At 47.5% G+C, this 18,833-nt stretch overlaps 1 protein-coding gene across 1 annotated transcript in view; it reads right to left on the bottom strand.

Annotated features, from left to right (window-relative positions):
- Positions 1–17,909, bottom strand: part of PCBP3 (poly(rC) binding protein 3) — a 107,544-nt gene extending 89,635 nt beyond the window's left edge. The window contains exon 1 of the mRNA XM_084642714.1: positions 17,841–17,909. The gene's annotated coding sequence lies outside the window, so the exon portion shown is untranslated. The remainder of the gene's footprint in view (positions 1–17,840) is intronic.
- Positions 17,910–18,833: the final 924 nt, after the last annotated feature.

Raw genomic sequence — 18,833 nt, 5'->3', positions numbered from 1 at the left:
ACAGCCGGGAATGCCCTTTTGTGTGAAATCAGAGTAGGCTTCCAGTGGCTGCATTTAGAAAGGGGTCCCAGTGCTCAGCCTGTTTGTGTCTTGCAAGGTAGTGGGGAGTGGTGCCCAGCCATCAGCTCCAATTTACAGTGAATATAAATGGGCTAGATCCGGGCCCAGGCTGAGTTTGGAGAGATGCCCATTCACATTATAAAAGCAGTTTTCATGGGCCAAAACCTGGCCCAAGGAAGTCAGTAACAAAGCTGACATTGACGTCAATGGGACCGAGATCTGGCCCACTGGATGCCCACTGTCTGGCCACCCTAGCCCCAGTGCTACACTTCATCCCCATCCTCTCTTGTCCAGACTGTTCCTGCAAGGACACACATTATCTGCATAAGGGCTGGGGAGAAGGAGGGCAGGATGTATGTAGGTTACAATGCAGGGTGCCCGGACTACAGCCTGACCCATAAACCCCAGCCTGCAGTTATAGGGGACCTGGTGCAGTGGTTTCTCTTTGGGTTAGCAAGGAACCAGAGGTGGGGACAGAACACAGCCACCCATGGTCACCTGCTTGGGCAGGGCTTTTGACTGTTCAGCGTGTATGTATCCTGCCTCTACAAGGCTTGTATATTGTGCCTAATGTAGAGATAATTCCTTGGGATCGTATTTGCCTTTTCAATCCCACAAGCAGCCCTGGAAACAATACTGCAAGGGACAAAATAACTCCCAGGTTAAAAAGGGAGAGTGAATTCTGCAGGGAATCTATCAAGAGGAAAACAATCGTTTTATAATCAGTATTCAGGGTGCTAGGAAAATAAGCAGCATAGCTGTGCACACTGTAGCAACCTGCTACCAGGGTATATACCATCATCATCATCATCATCATCATCATCATCATCATCATCAATATAGCAACTAAATATCAAAGAGCCAAATCCTGGCCTTACCTGTGCTGACAGCATGGGGTGAGCTCCTCTTGAAGATGGCCACTGTAATCTTGCCCCCTCCCTAGAGCAGTCATTTTGGCTCCTCACCTCTCCTGACTGCTGTGTCCACCGAAGGACAGTGTGGTTCCTCCGGGGCCAGCGCTCTCCACAACTGAGCACCATCCACTGAAGAGCAAGGGCCATGCAAGATGGTGCCCTTGGTTGCAGCTCTGACACAGGATTGTCAGCCAGGAAATGACAGGTCCCATCATGCCAAAGAAACCACCCCAAGGCAGTAGGGAAGGGAGGCAGTGGGTCTCAGGCTCCCATCAACCCCTACCCCCCCAAACAACTGTTTGTTTTTATAAACATATATGCCAGGCACCCAAGAATCTTCTCTGCTCCCAGGGAAGCTGCCCAGCTCTCACTGCAGACCCAGGATTGCATGAATCTGCGTGCAGCTTGGAGACAGGAGATACCCAGGTGCTCAGAGCAAAGGTGGTTTTGGAGATGTGGGATTCATTTACATGAGCAGTGGGTATCTATCCTGGCCCTGCCTCCTCCCCATCAGGATGACTAACCTGAGGTCCATTGGGGGCCTATTTCCAAATCCTCATACTCAATTCATTTGGAAGGTTTGAAAAAATGAAACACTAGCCATCTTCATGCTTCAAAGATGGTTTCCAGCTATCATTCCCACTTCTGCGAATCCCTTCCCACAGCACCTATCTCCATAGGATCTCAGTGCTTCCCAGGGACTTACAGTTGCACTGAGAGTGGGACTGGGAGAAAATTTTCCATCAAGATTTCTTTTTCTGATGGAAAATTGGGGTTTTGACTAAATGAAATTTTTCATGGAAAGTGTCTGATTTTCCTCTGTATTTTTTTTAGTTTTTAGAATCCTAGAATCAGAGACTTTAAGGTCAGAAGGAACCATTATGATCGTTTAGTCTGACCTCCTGCACAATGCAGGCCACAGAATCTCAGCCACCTCCTCCTGTAACAAACCCTAACCTATGTGTGAGCTACTGAAGTCCTCAAATTGTGGGTTAAAGACTTCAAGGTGCAGAGAATCCTCCAGCAAGTGACCCGTGTCCCACGCTACAGGGGAAAGCGAAAAACCCCCAGGGCCTCTGCCAATCTGCCCAGGAGGAAAATTCCTTCCCGACCCCAAATATGGTGATTAGCTAAACCCTGAGCATGTGGGCAAGACTCACCAGCCAGACACCCAGGAAAGAATTCTCTGTAGTAACTCAGATCCCACCCCATCTAACATCCCATCACAGGCCATTGGGCCTATTTACTGCTAATAGTCAAAGATCACACGTTTTTGTCACATGTTCAGGGTTTTTTTTATGAAAAATAAAAATTTTCCACTAAAAATTTTAATGAAAACAAACATTTGCTATTGTCCAACTGAAGTCAAGCCACAAAACACTACTGTATGAGGGATATTCCTAGAATAATATTGGGCTATTGTCACCTTGTGCCAAGAAAACCATTGGAGAAGGCAGGGCTAGACAGGCAGGGAAACCCTCCCTGGAAGCTGGGAATTCCCTAGAACCACTGAAGCAGGAGCAGCCCTGTGTGGCTGGTGTCTTCTGCATAGCTCCACTTCCCTTCCCTCGACACTTGCAGGAGCTGTGCAGCTGTGGGCTGGGTTGCATGCTAACTGTGCACCAGACTCACGGAGGGAACCCAGAGGGAACTAACAGATCTCCACATGGATTTCTGTTGGGAAATCTCTTGGCTCTGGAAGAGATGATTCCATGGACCGTGGCTAATTCACTGATGCACCAGATACCCCAGCCTCAGATCTCACCCAGCACTGATGCTGTGGCCCTCCAGCTCCCCCACACTAGCAGGGATAGCAGGAGCTATGGAGGGCTCCATCCCAAGAAGGTGCCCTGTGCTTGTGTCATGGAGGGGACACAATGCGCACATTGGCTTACTGTTATTAATACCATGGAAGATGACAGGCGCCCACCGAGCTGGATACAGACCATAACCACACTTTAAAAGTGCATTGCTGGTTTTTCACTTTTAAAAATCTTTGCTACGCTTAGCAGAATCCCTCCATATGCAGCTCACTTGCTGTCTTCCTCTCACTAATGCCCATCGTGAGCATACACCAAATCTTCCTCTAACCAACAAGCCTGAATTTCTGGAAGGCTGTTACTGCTCCTACATTGACCAGGAAACTAGCACAAGAACCAAGCAAAGCCTGAGCTGACCAAACTCTACCTGCCAAGAGCGCTGAGCTGGTGCTGGGCCCACGTCTGCCGCCCTTTCTCATGCTGGATTGTACAAGGAGCCCCCCTGGAACCTGTGGGATTAACCATAGAGCCAGGGCCTGCCGCAGGCGAACAATGGTGGAGCAATCACACCCAGAAGACAGTGCACGTCGAGTTGGATCTTCTCATTTTATCTCTCCCAGGAGAGCAAATGTTTATGGAATAAGCAGGGACAGAAAGAAAAAAGAAAATGCATATGGGGACTCAGAAAATGGGGATTGTGGGGAGGGGTTTCTGGGGCTTTGGGGAATTTAGGAAAATAAAAAAAGACGACATCCCACAGCTCCCCCCAGCAGGTTACTTAGCAGGAAACTGATTCCGTGGAAGGTGCTCACCTGCCCTTAGCTAGAGATGTCTGAGACACAATCAAAAACTATTCCAACCCTGTGCCGAGACTCACTGGATTATGGGTTTTGAAAGGGGCCAGTCTCTCCACATGAAAAGGTCCATCAGAGAAATTCATTTTCCACCGGATCCTAGGAATTACCGGACAGGATCAGATCCAAGGTCCATATAATCCCACGGCCTGTCTCTGACAGTGGTCAGCACCCGGGGCCTCGGAGGAACATGTAAGAACCTGCTGCAGCACTTTAGCCCGCACATTCGCTCTCGACCCTGGTTTCTACTAGTTAGGCATTGGCTTAAACCCTGAAGCACAAGGGTTTTATCCCTTCCCAACCTCTCTTTCTTCGTACTAACTGTGATAACTCTGGATACTTCTGTTATTTAATGTAGCAATCCAGCTTTTCCATTTCTCTCCATAGGAGAGTTTCTCCAGGCCCTTGATGCTTCCTGTTGCCCTTCTCTGAACCCCGCTAGTTCTGCGCTACCCATTGCGAGATGGCGTGACCAGTATGCCAGGCGAGGCTGCACCACTGCTCTGTACAATGCTATGGTAATAGTCTCTGTATTATTCACCATCCCATTCCTCATGCCGCTGAACATCTTGCAACAGTTGCCAAAGTACTGTTTGTTCACTTGACAAGTCAAGGTTTATATCTGTGTCCCCAGTCTGGGTCTTTGAAAGCCATGTTGTATTTCAGCCTCCATTTTGAGTGCTGCTTAGATGGTGACCTTCACTATATCCCGTAAGTGCCATGCAGGATTGTAACATCCCTCTGGTGTTAGGGGACCTGGTGCCTGGGTATCTGCCCCAAAGGAGAGTGCTGTCAAGGGGCCACCACATTTGAACGACTCTTCCCTATGGGAACAACGGTTTAGCTAGACAGAGTGACCAGAAACTGGTTCTCCCAATCCGTCTCCAAGAGGCGAGGGTCTTTAGCCACCTGGCTGGGACTCTGAAGCCTGTCGGTGAATCATATGAGAGAGGGAACAAACTCCAGTCTCTCTATCTCACCAGCCGAGCATCACCAGGTAACAGGAGGACTGCAGGAGGCAGAGCGGCCTGCCTGCTGACATGTGGCCTGGACCTCAGGGCTCAGCAGAGGGGTGAGCACAGACTAGGGAGGAGAGCGTAACTCATGTACGCTCTGAGTGTAAAGGTTTAGAAACAACTGTGCAAAACCTGCATGCTCCTTACTTCACCTGCCACATGGTTAGACTATTAACCATTGGGGTGACACTCGGGGGAGGGAAGCTGGGGAAGTTTGGGGGGAGGGGGTCAGCACTGGTGTCGGGGCCTAGGGCAGTTGGATGGCAGAGTTCCACATCCCAAGGAAAGGTGGCAGATGGGGGATCTGCGGCAAGATCTAGTGACTGGGCATTGCCCAGGCTGGCTTGGAATCACGTGTGATACAAAGGCTGGGTCCAATAGAGCAGAGTGGTGACCATCCACAAGGGGGGCTCAACCAGGGCTGTGCGGGCCCATTTGTACTAAGCCCTGGTACAGTGGAGTCTGCCAGGAATTCCAGGTGTCTCTGCTTACAGCTACCCACTCACAGACCGACTCGTCTCCTCAAGACCAGCCTCCTCCTGTCCAAACTAAAATCTCAGTGCTCCAAGGGGAAGGAGGCGGATCCCATGCCTCAGAGCTGGGAAGCTGCAGGCAGCAGGAGCTGCAGAGCTCCCGCGGGAGGGGAGGCAGCGAGAACCTGAGAGGAAGCGTCCTGAAAAGGGGCCTCCAGGGGGACGAGCCCTGGGTGGCAGCCCTCGGGAACAGGCATGGGAGGGGAAGGCCGTGAGAACCGGAAAGGTCCAGCGGGTCACAGCACAGGGTGAGCTGAAAAACTGTTTTGTTTAAGTTTGGACCACAAAACTGCCTAACAAAGACAGTGTGCATGGCAGGAGATTCTTTGCAGGTGTGGGGTGGAGCCTGCCTTGTCCCACATGTCCTGTCTCTCTGACATCTCCTCATGGATATCAAGCTCAACATGGCTAAAACAGCTGCACATCCACTCCGTCCCTCCCCCGGAGCTCCCTGCTTTCTCAAGCCCTACGGACAATCACAACACCACCATCAAACCTGTCACTCGGGCCATGACCCGGACATCATCTTGGACTCGGACCTCTCTCTAGGGCCTCCTATCCAGGATATGTCTAAATCTTGCTGATTCTAAGACACAGCCTTTCCTATCCATCCACACAACTAAACTTCCCATCCAAGGTGTCATCATCTCGTGTCTCAATTACTGCAACATCCATTGCCTTACCCATGTCGCTCCTCTCTTTGAATCCCTCCACTGGCGCCCACTTCCCTAGCGCATCAAATGTAAGCTGCTTGTCTTCACTCTGAAGGCCCTTCACTGTCAGCCCCCCCCATACACACCTACTATCTCTCATTCCGACTGAGCTGCCGATTGGGCCATGACACCAGCCCCCAGAGTAAAGTAACAAGGGGGAGAGCAGCCAGTGCAGGGAACCAGCTGCATGTTCCATTGACTCCATCGATAGATTTGAAAACTCTTCACTGTGAGCACAGTTGGTCAGAAAATGGAAACTCAATGATGTGAAATATTTCAAAATTTCAAATTTGTTTCTATTGGAACCGTCGGGGGGGGGTTTTCAACATTTTCAATGAATTTTTTTTAATTATTTATAATTTTCATTTTTTCCCTTTCCTCCTTTTTTCTATTTTGCCCCTGAGTGCAATAGAATGAATAACTGTTTTCTTTTTTCCTCGACGGTAACTTTTGGAAATATCGCTGACTTTGGAAAAGTGACGGAGCGGCAAAAGGAAAAACAAAACTCTGTAACTTCCATCATGCAACCTTTCCAAACAGTGTGAAAAGCTTTTTTCTGGTGTATTTACCCTACCCAAAATCACAGAATCACAGAGAGGTAGGACTAGAAGGGACTTCGAGAAGTCATCAAGTCCAGCCCCCTGCACTGTGGCAGGACCAAGTAAACCTAGACCATCCCTGACAGGTGTTACTCCAACCTGTTTTTAAAACCTTCCAATGATGGGGATTCCACAACCTCCCTTGGAAGCTATTCCAGAGTTTAACTGTCCTTATAGTTAGAAAGTTTATCCTAATAACCCCAAGCACTGACAAGTTACATGATACGGGCTGTTGTTTCAGTCCTGGATTCACATTGCCCACATCTCCAAATGCAAGATCCCGTCAGTGATCTCAATATACAGCCAATCACTAGTCTCTCCCCTCTGCACAGAGGAGCGATCTCCTTTCTAGCATGTATGTAGACCCCACCTACACCTTGAACTTCCTCAGTCCTCACTCATCTCTGCTCCCGACATGCTGAGATGTCCAGATGGAATCATTTCATTTCCCATTTCGACTCTACTGATAATGCTGCTGCTTGATAAGTATCGGGCGCTCTGGGGGACTCACAAGGCCCTGACAACTCTGGCATGAGCTCTGTAATATCTCAGAAATGATCTGGCAATCCTGCCGCCTGGCCAAATTCAGTTCCCTGCTCAAAAGGAGGGAGGGTGCTAAAACCTCTAACATAATCTTACTAATAAAAACTTACGGCCATTTTGTTAATATGGGCAAAACAAAAAAATGGAGGTTTTCCCATAGTCTGGCTCTGTGATGCTGCTGAAGCATTCCCCAGGCAGGTCAGCCTGAAGCAGACGCCCGAGATGGAAAGTTTCAGTCGGGACGGTTAAAGTTGGGCAAAGTTCGAAGCAACTGAAAACAGGGCCTTAACATGGGACGTTCCCGGGAGCCCGTGGGGAGAGGGGATGAAGGGAGCTCTGAGGCTAGTGGCAGGGGAGGACGAGGTGTGAGACAGGAGAGAGGTGGGGCTGAACTGAGACCGTAGTGATACACACCCTGTGCACAGCAGTCACCGTTCAATACCAATCTGTGGCTGGTCGATTGTGCACAGCCGTGGGCGCAGGCTGGTGTATCTGTGGCATCTGCTCTCACGCAGACCTCCCTGTGAGTCACAGCCCCTACCTGCTTCCTCCTCACGGCTGTGCGGAGGGGGGAAATCATTTGCTACTGGCCTCCAACAAGAAATACCACAAAGAGCACCCCACCTTCCTCCTGATCACCCTGACACAGGACGCCTTCACCCCATCTCGCCATCGTCAGTACACGTCTGCTTGCACCGCCAACAGGCCTGAGGGGCTGTTCTCTGCGGTCAGAGCTTTGTGTTATACTGTGATGGTGAGTCCCGGATACGCTGGGCGGGGGGTAGGGGGGAGGGATGTGGGGTGGCGGGGAGGGATGTGACTTATTTCCACTCAGTAGGATGTGCCTGTGGAAATGCTGATTCTGCTGTATAGGGTTTCAGGTAGGTCCCAGAACCATCCCTTCGCTGGACACTGCCTTGCTTTAAGGGTTTGCATGCAGGGGCAATCCATCCCCTTCAGCAACAGAGATGTTTCTTTGTGGGAACGTCCTTTGTTTTAAGCTCTACACGGACTGCCTGGTAGGAGCAGATCTAGGCCAGGAGGCTGGGGCTCACCATGGGATGTGAGTCCTTGCTTTGTCCTTATGCCACGACCTCTGTAAGAGCTGGACCGAATAAGCCCCGCACAAAGGCCTCAGAATCTGGCCCTGCGCTGGCGGCATGGCAGTCCGTCCCGTCCCCTCTGCGGGGCCCGCTCTGCAGGGCTCTGGAGCTGCACTTTACACCATCCCTCTTGCCAAGCCCAATTTTAAAATATGTTTTAAAAATAAATTCAGTGTCGCTTCCACGGATGAGCTCTCCCCGGTGCTTTGCAGTGCACCTCCCCTCTCCCACGCACTCCCGTCTGCTGCCGGAGAGGGTGAGGAGCCAAGTCATGTGATCTTGTACACAAAACAGACACCCGGCCACCTCCCCATCTGGGACTCCCCCATTATTTCACTCTGCTGGAGCCTATTCACCGTTCTCATTTTAATCCATAGGCAACATCATCCCAATAATCTTCCTTGGCTCTCAATCCACTGAGCTAGCGATGTTCCTCAAATCCTCTCATCCGGAGAGCAAAGCAATCTTTGCTAACTCATTTCATCTCGCTTTGTTTTTAATCCCTGGAAACATGGACCAGGTCTGAACGCATGTGCCACTTTAGCTACAGGAATCTGGAGACGATGGGCAAGGTCTCAGCCCTGCATCCCAGTCCTCCGGACGTAAAGCAGCGTTTCTGAACGTGACAGCACCAGCTTTGAAGTCTGCCTTCTCCAGCCCTCGCATGGGCAGGTGTTTGACTCTCGGCTGAGGAGGGAATGCCTCTCTTTCCATCACAGCAGATACCTGAGATGCTGAACCTCGGACCTGTCACTCATCCAGGACTCAATGCCAGCTCTCCTGAGATCGAACTGCTGTAATATTTTTAGGGACGGGAAGGGAAGGGAGGAATAATTCTATATTGTGCGGGGGCAATTCTCTGTATCCTGTGTGTTTAATTGTTTCAAGTGTCAGGGGGTAGCCATGTTAGTCTGTATCCCCAAAAACAACAAGGAGTCTGGTGGCACCTTAAAGACGAACAGATTTATTTGGGCATAAGCTTTCGTGGGTAAAACACCACTTCTTCAGATGCATGTTTCTTCAGATGGTGTTTTACCCATGAAAGCTTATGCCCAAATAAATCTGTTCGTCTTTACGGTGCCACCAGGCTCCTTGCTGTAATTGTTTCAAGTTGCTCTGAGATTTGGAAGGTTAGATGTGTCCCTGGCAGAGACAGAACTGTGGGCAGAATGCAGGGGAGAGGGCCAGCAGAGCGTGAACCCAGCAGTGGCGACGATGATGACAAAGGTGATGATCTTTGACATGTTTGCTACCCTTAAACTATACCTGCCCTGAGGAGCAATTAGTCTGACACGCTAGGTTCCAGTGTTGCACACACCCATTCTGCATTTGTGCATGCGTGCACTCACACACACACACACACGCACTTCCATAACAGAGGGATTTTCAGGCTGCAGGCTGCTTTTCTTGTGCGCTCTCCCCTGGCAAGCCAAGCCACAGGGAGCTGTGGAGCAGCGGGGCTGGTTCTCCAGGGAGCCGTCTGAGCCCTGGCTCGCTCTCGCCACCGCAGATACAACCAGAGGAGCCGGATTCTGCTGAGGCCCTGGGAGCTCCTCATTCATTCTTTGTGTGGACCATGCATGAGCCTCTAAGAATGCAGGCGCCTCGACTGTGTTTGGGAGGGGCTCTTTGCAGCTGGCTGCCCCCAACCCCCCTGCTCTAGAACACCAGGGCAGGATCAAGCTAACCCTCTGTCCCAGACTGCAAGTGAAGGGTCTCTGGGAAGCAGATGCTGAAGCCGCTTCCCGTATTGGAGGTGCAATGAGGGAGGGAACCGAAGGGGACGCTGTTGCTCCCCGCTTACAACTCCAGCACACGAGCCAAGCGCTGTCTGGACCCAGTGAGCAACTACCCTGTGCAGTCACGTTAGCTGCTCACACGGCCGGCTGCGGTTCAGATCGTTCACAGGCCGGCTCTTTCCTTCCGGCTGACTGTGACCCTTTCTATTACAACAAGGGCACGCGTGGGGGCATTTTAGTTCTTTACGTTGCAGCCCTGTTTCTGTGCACGGAAGCTCAGGGCACAAGAGCATGTGCTCGTCCTTACCCTCCGCACTTGGCCTGGCAGGAGACCACGCTAAGACCCTGTGTTACAAGCACATCACCAGCCGCTCTGCAGGCCACCGGGCATTACCGTCTTATCCCAGCAACACCACGCTGTGCTATGAAATTTAAACCCGATTCCCGGCACAACGGGAGGGATGGGCGCCCCCCAGTCACCCCCCACGAGGCAGGTCACACCGAATGGGAGCAGGATCTTACTAAAATGTAGAGATTAAAAACAAAGTGAGGCCTGTTTGCTGGCGACTCTTGCGTGCGGAGGCTCCAGAGGGGAAAGTCCTCTTCTCCTTGGGAGGGAGCCTGACCATACAGCAGCCCTGTTAGTTAGCTCCCTGCCTGACGCTGCGGGAGTGCTGGGCCCAGCCCAGCCCAACCCATGGAGGCTAGTCCGTGCTTCTCTCCTGGGGCCACCCCGCTCCGCCGGAAGTATCATCCCAATCCCTCCTGGGGGTCTCTGGTGCCACCTCCCACAGGACAAATCCAGCAGGGGCGGAGGGAGGAAGCAGACAGCGCATGCGAGAGCTGGGACCCTTGTTCTGGCAGGCAGGGTGTAGGCGAGCGTGCGGCGCAGTCTTTGCTCTCCTGGCTGTCCTGCCCTCACACACCGCTGCATCCCCCCAGCTTGGCCCAGCCCTGTTCTCGCTGCCTTTGAAGCCGATGGGATTCTAGATGACCAGCTATTTTACTGAAAATGGCTGTGTCAGAACAAGGGCCCCCAGCCTTCAGTGCAGGTGAGGGGCGCTGAGCGCGAAGGACCTGGGGGAGCAGATGGCTTCCCCCAGGCCTGCTCTAACCTCTACGGCTTTGTAATGGTCCCATTGAGGGCTCCCCACTGGCCAGGGAGTTCCAGAATGCCTTGCACTCTAGCCCCTTTCCCCTTCCACGGGAATGCACGTGGCTGGAGTAGGACCAGCGTCACTGGCTCCATGGAGGGCAGGAGTTCCCCAACACAGGGGCAATCCCCAGCTGCCCTGGGGAGTGAGCTTTGTGCCCCGTGGCCATAACGGGGCTGAGGATCTGGGTCATCAGGATGATCTCGTGACGGATGGGAGGGAGACAATTACAAGTTAAAGCTATGGAATCAGTGAGCCCTGATTGAAAATAACAGAAAACTGCATGGAAAACTGAAGGTGGGACATCTGGAAAAATATACAGGGAGTCCAGTGACGTGGGTCCTATCCCAGGCTGGCCAGGTCTCTGTACCTCTCACCTTTTGTCTGTCTTATTTAGATTGTAAACAATTTGGGGCAAGGACAGTCTCTTACTATGTGGTTGTACATCACCTAGCACAATGGGACCCTGATCTCACCTGAGGCTTCTGGGCACTACTGAAATACAAAGAACCATTATTTTAAACGATGTTCTTCCATTTTCAAATAGGGCGCCCAGAGCGCTGGATGGTCAAGCTTCGGTGTAGACTTTGCATAGGACCGAAATAAATACACAAGTGCTACGCATTGTTATTAACCATGGAGAGCAGCTCCTACTAGATCCTTAGCCAGGAAACCATCCTCTTTTTATCTGCAAAACCCCAGATCCACTCACGCCCCAGTACTGTGGACGTTCAGGTTTGGATCTTGTGTTTCTTACCTACATTTGAGAAAACAAAAGGCAGATTTTGTGGGGTGGGAAATGGTGATTTCTCCAAGACAGTTAAAATGTTTGTGAAAAGAGAGGCATGCTTCTGCCAAAGTTTAATACACAAAATCTATCTGATTTATGAGGAGAGGCTGAGGGGACTGGGATTATTTAGTCTGCAGAAGAGAAGAGTGGGGGGGGGTTGATAGGTGCTTTCAATTACCTGAAAGGGGGTTCAAAAAGGATGGAGCTCGACTGTTTTCAGTGGTACCAGATGACAGAACAAGGAGTAATGGTCTCAAGTTGCAGTGGGGGAGCTTTAGGTTGGATATTAGGAAAAACGTTTTCACCTGGAGGGTGGTGAAGCACTGGAATGGGTTCCCTAGGGAGGTGGTGGAATCTCCTTCCTTCGAGGTTTTTAAGGTCAGGCTTGACAAAGCCCTGGCTGGGATGATTTAGTTGGGGATTGGTCCTGCTTCGAGCAGGGGGTTGGACTAGATGACCTCCTGAGGTCCCTTCCAACCCTGATATTCTATGATTCTATGATCTGCATTTCAAAAGGGTGCCCTGGATCGCGTCTGCAAATCCTCACAGATCCACATTTAGCAAAACTTGGGAGCTTCACATAACCCATCTCCATACAACCGACCCAGCGGCACCTACGGTGTCTATCATGTGAAGCAAGACTGAGTGCAGCATCTCCGGGCTGGAATGAATGCAGGAGTAGGAATACACACACACCCGACCCTCCGTCTGCCTGGGAACGGTAGGGCAACACAGATCCACTGCCAAAAAGGGCAGGCCAGAGAGAGCCTGAATGTACTGCCCCCCCATGTACCCCACTGAACAGTGCTTCAGGAGTCTCCATCAGTGGCAGGGTACAGGGCAACTCGTGGCGGGACGCCAGTGGGGTTAGCTGTGGAACCACGAATATGGACCAACGCAATCCCAGTGCCCTAGACTGAACAGGTGTGATGCAGTGGCCACCCAATACCACTGAGTGACTGCCAGACACAGGGGGACACGCACAACACCCACGCGGCTCAGCGGCCACCCCGGACAGAACCTTGGTGACTCCTGAGGTTCAGAGTCTTACCTGCATCAAGATTTGCTCAGTGCCGAGGGTGAGTGTCAGGACATTGGTTCCAGCTTCCTGATCTCCAGCTGCCCCAGCCCAGGCCCCAGGGTGAGTTAAAGCAGCCTGGAAGTTGCTCTAATTTATGCCAGCTAGCTACTGTCCCCAGGGGACCACGTGGCAGCTGGGAATGGCTGTACAGAGCTCTGCTTTCCACCCTGGCATGCCCCCTTCTTTTCCCCGACCCATGCCCTGTGTCTGCGGTGAGGGCAAAGTTAGTGTAGGAAGCATGTCCAGTTGATAATTCCCCTCCATCTGGGGAGTTCTCCACTGGCCAGCTGCAGCCAGATTACATCCTCTTCACACTGCTCAGGTACTGCAGAGAGGACAGATCTAGGGCTGAGAATCTGACCTGATATGTGCAGAAGAGCGGCAGAAAAGAGTACAGTTGTATTGGATCTGTTTACTACATTCCTACCATTAAAGACTCAACACAACTGGCTTTGTATAAATGAACCTCTGGCTGATACAGTATATATCAGGTCTCTGCAATGAAACACTCGTTTACTGCCTGGTTATGAATGCTGGAAAAATAAGGGTTTAGAGAAATCAGCTGACCCAAACTTCACAGAGGGTCAAGCAGCCTGCACTGCAGAAAAACGTATTTTAAAAAGAGATACCACCGGGGGGTTGGAACATTGTGTGCAGTGGGTGGGCTGAGAGCCATTGGACCAAACCGTAAACCCTGGATGTGAAGGAACCCACTTCAAGCCAGGGGCTGCTGCCGCACCCTCAACACCCCTCATTCCACCACCTATTGATACCGCTTCCTATCGGTTTGTCCTAGCTAGGCATTTTTGCAAAAGCAGAATGCAAGGGACACCGACTACAACAATTTAATCTGATCCTTCCATGGCGTAGGCAGAACTTAAGTAGGTTTGTTAGTAACTCCTCAGCATATACCAGAGACTAAATTCAGCTATGGGTGGTATACACTGAATTTTTAAGACAAAGGTCATAAAGCAGGGCAACGCAGAGCCATCTAAGCTCACTGGGACACCATCATGTCTGTATTTAGCTGGCAAGGACAATGTATCTGGGAAATCGTTATGCACCCCTCAGATGCTGAGCAGGCTCGAGTCAGACCCTGACAGCAGGCTCAAAAACTGTCACTGCAGATCTGTTTTCACTTCAGCTAAATCTCAACCTAGATTAAAATCAAGAGAAGATTTTGTTTTTCTCTTTCCTTTTTCCTGTAGTGGGTCCTGTATACCCCCGGGACTAAGCATTGGGCAAAATACACCAATGACTAATTGATCTGTTGCAAAATCAGCTTCACCCCAATCTAGCGGGAGCCAAAGCTACTCTCATCTATTATTCACCTCTCAGACCAATGGTCGGTTGGGCGGGGGGTTACCGGGATGGCTAATTAGTAATGCTGTATATTCATTAAGGATCAGCCAGCTGAAGTGAGTGGATTACTTGCATGAGTAAGGGTTTCAGGATCAAGCCCTTGGCTATTAATTAGAAAGGCTGGAATGCTGCCAACACTGCAGCCTTTGTATTTCTTTGCTCATGTGAGGAGTCCCGCTGGCTGAAAGGGGATTACTCACGTGAGTAAAGTTGCAGATGTGTTTGCAGGATCAGGGCCGCAGATAGTGCTTGGTCCTTAGGCAAGTGTGGGGGAAGGAAGCCCATAAGGGCCATGCACAATGCAGTCCCTGCACCGACTGCTCCCTCCCTACGGCCCTGCAGCCCAAAGACCCGAACAGGGAGGGGAGGAGGTGAAGCTGTGCACCTGATAGCATGTCCCTAATGCTAAATTAGCACTGGGTTTAATGATCCATTTTCTGAATAGTAAGGCATTTACAAATGGAATATGTGGGTTACCAGTTCATACAAAGACGAAAAAGTGGTGAAAAGGGATATATAGACAGCTGGGTGAAATTTTTATACCGAAGTTTTTTCTGGTGAAAAAGGCAGATTTGAGTCAGACAGAAACATTTCACGAATGTGTGCTGTTTTTTGCAAATTGTTTTGGTTGAAAAACAAACTAAAAAAAATCTTTAAAAGTTGAAATGTTTTGTTTTGACATTTTCAAAACGAAGCACGTGAACTGTTCGATCGGAACAACTTTTCATTTTGAAATTACCTTTCCTTTTATTTTTTTTTAATTTTTAGAAAGGGAAAAAGCTCTAAATCAAAACAAAACTTTATAATATAATATATATATATATACATATATATTATGGTAAAGGCAGGACAGAAGGAAATAACCGATGTGACATTCCTGGTAGGAGCCCCAAAGAGATACAGCTTTCGTATTGGGATGCTGAAATTAATTAAATCAAACTATTTTTCCTTTTCAGCTTTTAAAAGGAGTATAGGTGGTCATTTGTAAATTCAAGTCACTCATGCTGCAACCTGCCACTGTAATCTGATCGCATGTACGCACGCACACCTCCGAGATATGCTATGTTCCTTCAGCAGCAACTTATTCCCTTTTCACCCTTGATGTTGGTGCGACAACGTATCCATTTAGCCAGTAGGCGCAATCCTAAATATTTTGTTGAGAAATAATCTGTTGTGCTGTTAACTGTTAAGGAACTGGACAGTAAAACACTTCAGCAGTGTTCCAGAATCAACATCTTACGCATGCAAAGCATCCTTTTGCATTCTCTACAGCAAAAGCAACACAAAAAACCTCATCCACTAATGACATTCTAGACCCAACAAACTTGAATATAAAACTTATGTTTTTAAGTTAATAATCCAGAAAAGAATATACACTTTGGTTCATCATATTTATAAAGTAATACACTTTGTCATATGTGTCATGGAAAATTGAAAGTTCTAATAGCTAAAACAGCAGTGAGAAAGCAATGTAAACTCCATTCTAGCAATTAATGGGCTGTCAACGTATCATGTTATTTCAGCAAACAATTCATATGATTTGGGGGATGTGAATTGTCCAGGGCAGTGGGGTGCTATATTTTTCTAGCACAAGACAAACACCATCTCATTCTGGTTTATTTTTATTTCTAGAAAAATGGGACAGCATATTTTTAAACTCACAACCAAAGATCACATCGCTCTAGAAAGAGCTACCGTTTAATTTTTCCACCAGGAGACGCATAAATTACCACTGATAACACAGCAGTTCTTGTTTTAATTTAGGAAATATTTTGCAATTTAAGAAATATTGTGTCTTTTTGTACTGACATACGTATTTTTTAATGTTCTGTCAATAAACTCAGCTTCCAATATGTCAAAATACACATTGTCAACATGCATTCCGTATCATGAATTATACTGTGCTCATAATTTGTGACAGTTTGTGTTTCAAAACTAATCTGTTGGTACAGAGATATGGGGGAATTTATATACCCACCACAAATACAAACTTTTAAACAGTCTTCAAACCATTTTAAAGGATTTTCTCTCTCTTTTTTTTTTTATGAAAGGAGATCACAATGAAATGAATATTTTAAAATATCTAACCAGATTCGGAAAACGTTTATCATAGCATTCAGGACAAAGAAATAAATATTTAGTTTTAAATCAAAGAACATAAAAAAAATTCAGAAAAAGAAAATTCACAAAAAAGGGAAAATCTGAGATTCAGGGCTTTTTAAAAAAATAATTACTGCACAACATTGAAATTGTGTAGTCATACATATAACACAAAATATATCCCCAGAGCAACAACTTTTCAGGATTTTTCAATTTGGAAATGCAGGAAAATGTCTGTCTTTGATATATCTGTCTATAAAATCATTGACCTTCATTGTATCTTAGTTGTAGTGGTGAAGAGTCATTGTTTCTGAGTTATTTTCACATGACTTCTGAGTGACAGAAAATTGTATTATATTCCATAGTTAAAATTAAATGACATATGGTAGAAGATTTGAACTACATAAAAAATATTTCTGCAAGCAACTGTCTAAAAATCTCTGGAATTCCAGGGTGATCTTTTAGGATTTCTGAACAACTGATCTATGCAACACTATTTAAAAAATAAATATTTGACTTTCTGAAATGTTAACATAAAACTTAAACTTACTTGTTATAAGAAAATGTAATAGGAACATGTTGGAATCAGAAGCAATTTATCTAATGTACAACTTAATCTTAAAGCAAAAGACCCTTTCATAACATACTTTAACTTTAAGGAAAAGAGAATACTGTCAATAAAATGTATTCTTTTTCCAAAATCTAGTTAAATATATCCCTTCATTGTTTGAAAAGAATTAGAGACACTAATTCACAAGCATAAAGATGGTAAATATCAGACAACTTTCTGCATGCATTTCACAATGGCGAGCCAAAGGTTTTTAATTCACAAGCGATAAAAGTCTCTTATATAGACAACATACATGTTTTGATTTTTATTATCTTGTCATACTGAAATTAATCATTTCCTTTTTACCATTTCCAGCTGCAATACATTAATATCGCCAATTCTGTTTTCATACTGTCTGTGCTCCATATATGCATATTATAGACAATATACGAAGGATGTACTGTAAATTACACCTACTAGGCATATTTAGCCTTTTCTGATTTAACACTTGGGATGGGGCATATTAATACCCAATGACATGATCTTTATTATATTGAAATATTTGATAAAACAGTAGGTTATGGAAATAAATTAGACACCATACCAAGATAAAAACAATTACTATTTTCACTATCCAACTTGGTTATAAAAAAGAGTAAACTAATAGCTATTAAGTTATCTAAATTATTCAAGTAGCTGACCTTCAGTTTATTTTGTTTTCTTTAAAATTGTAACCATTTCTAAATCTATTCTACCATGGCTGTCTTATCATAGATTTTTAAATATGTCTAAAGAAACCTTCTTAAGAGGTTCACTTAAGAAGTCTCTTAAAAGACTTCAAAGCTCTCTTGTCGCATTTGGTATCGAAAACTACCTTTATATTTCATGCTTCCCACTCATTTTTATTTGTCGGAGAAGTTATTTAACAGCAGTGGTTTTCCACCAATATGATCTTTTAAATCTTCTTACCTCCAAAAAACAGCTGCTTTAGAAATGATTTGGTTTGATGCGGGTTTCAGACAGATGGTCGCCCTTTTCACGTTTGGAAACGATGAGAAATGCTAAGGGGAAAAAATTACAGAGATATTTTGTTCTAAAGCACAGAGGGCTCTAAACCTCATTGGCCTCAGGATGGGAATCACGTGACATGGGACAAAGAGCATGTGACCTATTTTCTCCCAGAGCCCTTGGTTTCCCTTGAAACAGGGAAGCACCCAACACTGATGTTGTCATTTCAATGACTTTAAAAAAAAAAGGCCACTGAGCAAATCAGGTTGCCTTGAGGCCATGGGGATGAACCAGCCAGGACTTTCAACAAGAACAGGAAAAAAGCTCCAATATTAATCAGACGGCACCCTTTCTGAGCGTGTGTCTCGCTGCAATTAGACACCCGTGGCTGGCCTGGACCAGCTGACTCAGTCTCGCAGGGCTCGGGCTAAGGGGCTGTTTAATTGTGATGTACACGTTTAGGCTCAGGCTCGGGCTCCAGGCCCAGCGCTGGGACCCTCCCATTTTGCAGAGCCCCAGAGCCCAGGCCCCAGTCCAAGCCCCAACGTCTACACCACAATTAAACAGACCTTTAGCCTGAGCCCCTTAGCCCAAGTCAGCTGCCACAGGCCAGCCAAGGGTTTCTAATTACAGTGTAGACACCCCCAAAGAGTGGGAATTTTCTGCTATATGTGGCAAATGTGAAATTTGAACAAACTTCGCCAGTAGATTCCCCTCTACAGATCACACAGAGAACCCAAGAAAGTGTTTCTCATCGGGATGCCATAAAACATTGAACATATACTTACAATCAAAAGCAAGGAGAATCTGGCTCCCCAGCCCCCTGCACATCCTTCCCCTTCTAGGTCCAGTTTTCCGCATCAACTGCCCGAAACACACGACTCCACTGAATTGGCTTGTCCTTATCACTGAGGCATGGTTTACTCTCACGTTAACAATAAATGTAAGGGGGTC

Source organism: Lepidochelys olivacea, assembly GCF_965140295.1.
Source record: "Lepidochelys olivacea isolate rLepOli2 genome assembly, chromosome: 11".
Lineage (NCBI taxonomy): Eukaryota > Metazoa > Chordata > Testudines > Cheloniidae > Lepidochelys > Lepidochelys olivacea.
Note: the sequence above shows the minus strand (reverse complement) of the source record. Positions and strands in the feature narration are given on the sequence as shown.